The sequence below is a fragment of the Sorex fumeus genome, unplaced genomic scaffold (assembly GCF_029834395.1).
Source record: "Sorex fumeus unplaced genomic scaffold, SorFum_2.1 ptg000047l, whole genome shotgun sequence".
Lineage (NCBI taxonomy): Eukaryota > Metazoa > Chordata > Mammalia > Eulipotyphla > Soricidae > Sorex > Sorex fumeus.
In genome coordinates this window covers 12,832,444-12,838,796 of record NW_026606104.1, presented here as the reverse complement: position 1 = coordinate 12,838,796, position 6,353 = coordinate 12,832,444, and the positions used below count along the sequence as shown (strand labels likewise).

General features: G+C 38.1%; 1 non-coding gene across 1 annotated transcript; it reads right to left on the bottom strand.

The window, feature by feature from the left end:
* Positions 1–641: 641 nt before the first annotated feature.
* LOC130032195 (U6 spliceosomal RNA) lies at positions 642–748 on the bottom strand. The gene has a single exon (XR_008793752.1). It is a non-coding gene; the product is annotated as a U6 spliceosomal RNA (small nuclear RNA).
* Positions 749–6,353: the final 5,605 nt, after the last annotated feature.

Below are 6,353 nucleotides of genomic sequence, written 5' to 3'. Positions count from 1 at the left end.
GAACACAACAAAAATAGCCTTGATGGCCCTGAGTTCTGCCACATCTAAGTACCACATTCAAGAACCGAATTGTCATCAGGGCATCTTCAGACAAAGTATAAATGGGACTGACTCACTGATTTCATTTCTTACACAGAATGAAATGAGAAGGTACAAGCTCTGGGGCTGGTTCATTCTATCATGGAACTCTGAAATAACTATCAGCCAGCCCTGGTTTTCTCAGGCCCAGGACTCCATGAGAAAATCTAGTTCCTAATCTGTTTCTGAGGTGAGTTCTTTAACCTTCAGGAAGCTTAGGCAAAAAAATGAGTGGCTCTCTAAACCTCCCAAAATATTCAGCTTCTACTTGAGCAGTGTAGTGGGTACTTGCAATCTTTCTTGCTTTCTTCAAAAGGTACTCTCAGTGCTATGCTGGAATTTGACTCTGTTGTCCACTTTTGGGGTGGATTATATCAGTATCAGTATTTACCTTACTATCATAAGAGGAACCAATCTTAGGATTAGATGAACATTTTGAAAACTATAATGAACACAACTTTTTAAAAATTTTTGAAGACAAGGTAGGGTAACTAAGGTCTTAACTTTTTAGTTATATAAGGCATAACAGCATAATGGATTATTTATGTTTCAAAGCCATTTTAATTTGGATTGTTCTATTGCCTATGACTAGTATTAACCTTGCATGGGTGCCATGCTAATCTTCTCTGTATCATTCCAATTTTCGTATATATGCTGCTGAAGTGAGCACAGACTAGTATTAACCTAAATAATATCCAGAGAATATTTATATTGAAACAAACCAAGAAACTTTCATTGAGGAGGTATTCCTAAATAAACCTGATTTCAGGAAGATGAAACACTGATTATTAATTTGTGTTATACTTCTTCTCAAACATTGAAACACTTTTCTTGATTCTGATATTTGAATAGTCTCTTGAGAGACGGTGAGGGAGGGAAGACGTCTCCCAAGAAGTGTTCAGGTGACTCTGGCACCATTTCTGGTGATAGTCAATTAACTGGATCTGGTATTTCTCAAGGGCCCCAGGAAGAGGATCTTCTCAGATCCTGCAGTGGGAAAACCCAGGGCTACATTTGATGATGCTGATGGGTGAGGAGAGGCCAGATGTAGTGCCAATGGTTTTCATACTTAGGTTCCAGTGTATGCAAAGCATATGCTCTGCCAACTGAGCTGTCCTCTTACCCCCTGCCACCTACGTGCTTGCTTTCTTTTGGGTAGGTGGCCCTCTAGCAGTGCTCAGGAAGCCCAAGGTTCCCACCGGCAATTCTTGATCAACCAGGTCAGTGTTCTCAAGCAAAACCCAGAGAAAGCAGTGCTGCTTGGATCCTGTAGTGGTCAGGATTATGTGGACCACTCTGGCAGTGCTGGAGGCCTCTGGGTTGCACCCAGTGATGCTCAGTGGACCATGTGGCACCAGGAATCAAACCAAAGGAGAGCATATATTACGTATGTACCTTAACTGCTATATCATCTCCCAACTTTCGCATGCTCTCTTTACACTTTTGAAGCCTATTTATTTTTAGTCCACTAAAATCCATCTCTCACTACCACTGCACCAAGAGAAAAGCAATCATTTACACTATTCTGTCAATAGATAGAACTACCTGTACCCTTGTTTACCAACCTCAGTTTTTCCTAATTACCTTATTTTCCTAAATCATTCTCCAATTTATCACAGTTATTTGTAAATGATAAGCAAATTTTGCCTCCTAAAATATTCAAAAGAGTACACCTTAGAGTAAGTATTAGTTTGAAGAATTCATAAACAGCTTTATTTCTCAAACCAGTTTTCTTTATTACTGTAATGAATACCCTCTCATTATAATATCAGAGTCAAAAGCTAAAACTTTTACCAGTGATCCTGCAAGGTCTTAAGTTGGGAGGGCATGGTTACCGGTATATCAGGTGCGGTGGTCAGCTCTGATTGCAAATTATTTTCTCCACAACTTTTTGATGAATCTTTGATTTTCCTTTCTTGTTCTTATCCCATCTCTTTAACTTCCAACTGTATTTTGTCAGCCATTTGAAGAGAAGCTATTTGAATCACTTCATTAATTATAATAGCATTGTCTCCCTCTTCAGCTGTGGAATTTAATTCATTATACTTAATTCCCAGGTATGTCCAATATAATGGCTCCTCTGTCACTCTCAAAGTTACATTCATTTGTTTATTATATATCTCAACTAATGTTACACATCAACTTGGTCAAAAAGAAACTTGTTTTTTCTCTCCTTTACCCACTATGCCTTAATATTTTATTTTAGATTCTATATTTCTTTATGTTTATATGTCTAAAAAGAAATGCTTCTTTAAAATATTATTTCCTCTCCACTCCTACATAAACTTTCTTATCGGTACCCTTTTGCTGAGTGTGTGTGTGTGTGTATGTGTGTGTGTGTGTGTGTGTGTGTGTGTGTGTGTGTGTGCTGCTAGGGATTGAATACAGGAATTCACATATGCAAGGCAAGTGCTCTACTACTGTCCTTGCCAGTAGTTAGAATATTTTTAATATCCTACATGACCATCCTCCACTCTTGTTTCTCAGTCTCCAATCTCCAGTTGTCCATGTATATCTTTTATCTGCCTGCACTATCTAAAATAGAGATGTGACCTTATAACTCCCTTGCGTGAGATAATGATTTCTCATTTGAAATGTATTGGAACATGAATCCTGACTCCTCCACTCATACTTCTTAGTACTTTGTGCTCAAATATTCAAGTTTCAAGATTAAACCGTACATGGTTCTGTTTTTCAAACATATTTCTTCCTGCCCCTCTTCATTATTCATTCTGGTTTTTCTGCCTAATACAAAGGCATAGGTCAATAATATAATACACCATAAGAGAGAAAGTTCTATTATGCTTGTAAGTGTTTTGAATGAAGGAATACAGAAGATAAGTTATAAGTAACAGCCACATTTTGAAGGTCATTATATAAAGAAAAATCATTTTAAGTTCTTACAAGAAGTAATTTTTAAAAACCATAAAACACAAGTAAGCAGAAGTTAAGATGTAACTTAAGTGGAGAGAGCATAGAAAAAATCCTGAGTCCCTGCTCTGAAACTACTGAAATCCCAGGACCCCCTAGAGATAGAACTATTTCAATTCTTGCTTTTTCTAAAGGTAAACGAATCAGCTTTCTCTGAGCTATTGTGGTCATTTCTTCCTCTAATAATCTCTATAATCTCTTTAACTATAAAGAAATATGGACTAACTCCTGTAAGTAAAGTGGTCTAATTAAAACATTACTGAATGTACCTCTTTCATTTAGCTTTTACTGGTGGACTCTAAGTTTCCTGAGGGTAAAGAACAGATATAATATCTGGAATGTAGTAATCATTAAACAAAATATGTATTCAAATCCATCAATGAGATACTAACTAAGCAACAGTCTTTAGGGACATACATTGTTAGAATAAACTTAGGGTAACTATAAAACAAGTTATATAAAACAAAAGGGCATATAACTGATTTCTTGAAATCTTAAAGATATTTCTTTCTGTGTATATGTTTGCAAACACATATACAGCATTGCTTAGCAACCACTCCCAAAATTGCTCAGGGAATCATGTGGTACTTGAGATCAAGACTAGGGCTTCCCCAATTTAAGCATGTATTTCAGCCCTTTGGATTACCTCGCCAGCCCAAGATATTTAATTTTTAATGGGTAATATGCAAGGGAATTTTTTGTTTATTTTAGGGACACACCTGGTTTTATTCAGGACTTACTCCTGACTCTGTTCTTAGAGATTGGTCCTGGTGGGCTTGGGATAACATATGTGGTACCAGAGATCAAACCTGGGTTGGCTGCATGCAGGGCAAGTGCTCTACCCTCTATACTATCCCCCAGTCCTTGCAGTGGAAATTTTTCTACCTACCTTTTATCATGTAGATAGCTGCATCTGACATTTAGCTATGTGAAGATTGAGATATACTTCTATAGACTAAACAAAGACTTATTGATTGTACATGAGGTGCTTAATATATTACCGTATCTTATAAAAGATAGTAAAGTAACAAGGTTAAATTCTGAATCTGAAGAACTGAGTTTAATGTCTCTATTCTATTATTACTACCCTGTTCCATGATCTTTGCTAAATGTTCAAACTAATTTTATTATTTTAATATTGCTTATGACAAAAGTTTTCTTTTAAAAATGGAGCACAAGTTTTCTTTAAAATATGCCACAAATGTTAGCATCTTGCCCTAGTTAATCTAGCAAGAGAACAGTGAAATATTATCAACAGTACACTTCATATTTTGACTGTTTCAACCACAATAAAGAGATTATGAAAATTCTAAATGCCTTGCAACTTAAAGCATATAAACCCTATTTTTCAAACCATATGAATAGCTGGAAGAAGCAGCTAAGAGTAAAGGCAAGCAGGGAATTGTAGAATAAAACTTTCATAAAGTCTCTGAGATGTCTAGTGAGGAAGTCTCAGGGCTGACTGTTAGGATGATTTAAAACCTTAAACACCATTTTGTTGACACATAATTCTTTTATATATTTTCAGTATATAAATTGTGAGCTCCTCTAAAGGAAACACAGTTTTTCACAGTGAAAACAAAGAAAAAAGCCTCCAACTCTTATTACATTTTAAGCACCAGATAACTTCGCAAGTAGGTAACCGAATTTATGAAATCATGTAAGTCAGCACTCTGTGAATCAGTGTGGCAGGAAGCTTTTCCGAAGCATCCTTTCTATTGACAAATATCGAACTGTTTTCACATTTAACATTTTTCCTTATGCTTGTTAATGTGTGGTGAAAATATGGAAATGTGAAAACCAAGAGATTCCATGGCTGCAAAATGAATAGTAGCTAATGCAAACGCAGGTTTGTTTTCTCTCTTTGAGACTCTGAAAAGTCTTCAACAACTACCAATAGGTTTTTGTTCCTTTGAAGGTTTTATTATCCAAGATGCAGTTTCCTCTAAGAGTAATATCAGTATAGAAGTAAGATTTACCTTTTTAAATTTTGGGTGAGATAATGCTCAGTCTTTATTGTTTGTTAAGTAAATCAATCACATGTAAGAGAGACTAGAGTGATAGTACAGAGATTGAGGTACATGCCTTGCATGCAGCTAACACCAGTACAAACCATGGCAACTTATGGTTCTCCAAAAATCACTAAGTGCAACCCAGGAGACACCACCACCACTGCTCATGGTTGCCCAGGTAATCTCTGGAACCAGAGTGCCAAAGAAACCTTGTGTTTGAGGGCCCATATATTTAACTGCCTTTTGACTGGCTGATAATCACAGGAAAAAATCCCAGGCTTTCCTCTGGAACACTGTGACGTCAGAAGGAAGGGAAGGAAGGAAGGGAAGGCGGGAGGGAGGGAGGGAGGGAGGGAGGAAGGAAGGAAGGAAGGAAGGAAGGAAGGAAGGAAGGAAGGAAGGAAGGAAGACAGGAAGGAAGGAAGGAAGGAAGGAAGGAAGGAAGGAAGGAAGGAAGGAAGGAAGGAAGGAAGGAAGGAAGAAGGAAGAAGAAGGAAGGAAGGAAGGAAGGAAGGAAGGAAGGAAGGAAGGAAGGAAGAAGGAAGGAAGGGAGAAAGGTAGAGAGGGGGACACATGATCACTTGACATCCTGTTACTTATCGACTTGCTGAGTGGACCCCAATAATGTCTCCATTCATCCCTGTAATGTGGTAGTGTAGCCCAATGGCATCTGCTCATTTTAGGAACACAAATAGCCTCAAACCGATCATTCAGGGTCTTGATGAAGAAGTCTGACCATCTCATAGGTGGGCGGCAACATGATCTTTAGAAATACCATGGAATCTAGTTGGTAATGGCTCTAGTCCAGCAGTCGTCTTCAAATCTCACTATGTGTCCAGCCCATCTGATTTCCAACACCTTGGCAACGAGACAGTATCCCTGATTCTTGATGGCCGACGGAGGTCAGAACTTGGGATTCTTTCTCTCATTTGTGTGAAGCGTGATACTCCAAGCATAGTGCTTTAAATTCCTCTTTGGGAGAACTGAATAGTTTTTCTTCCTGTTTTCATAGAGCCCAGGTCTCTGAGGAAAATGTTAATGCAGGAAGAACAGTGGAATCAAAGAGATGTGCCTGGAGCCAGAGGTTCTTTGGCCTCTTAGCTCTTTCTTTGACTCTCTTGAAGGCGTTGCAAGCCACTCTCTTCGTCCTGCGCAACTCAGGTGCCAGGTCATTTCTACTGTTGACTTCTCAACCTAGGTACACATAACTCTTGCATTCGAAGATGTTCGTTCCATTGAGAGCTTATGAAACATCAGGAACGAGAATGTTTCTCATAAACATTGTCTTTGTTTGGAGATTCAGCTATAGTCCAACCTTTCCACACTCACGGT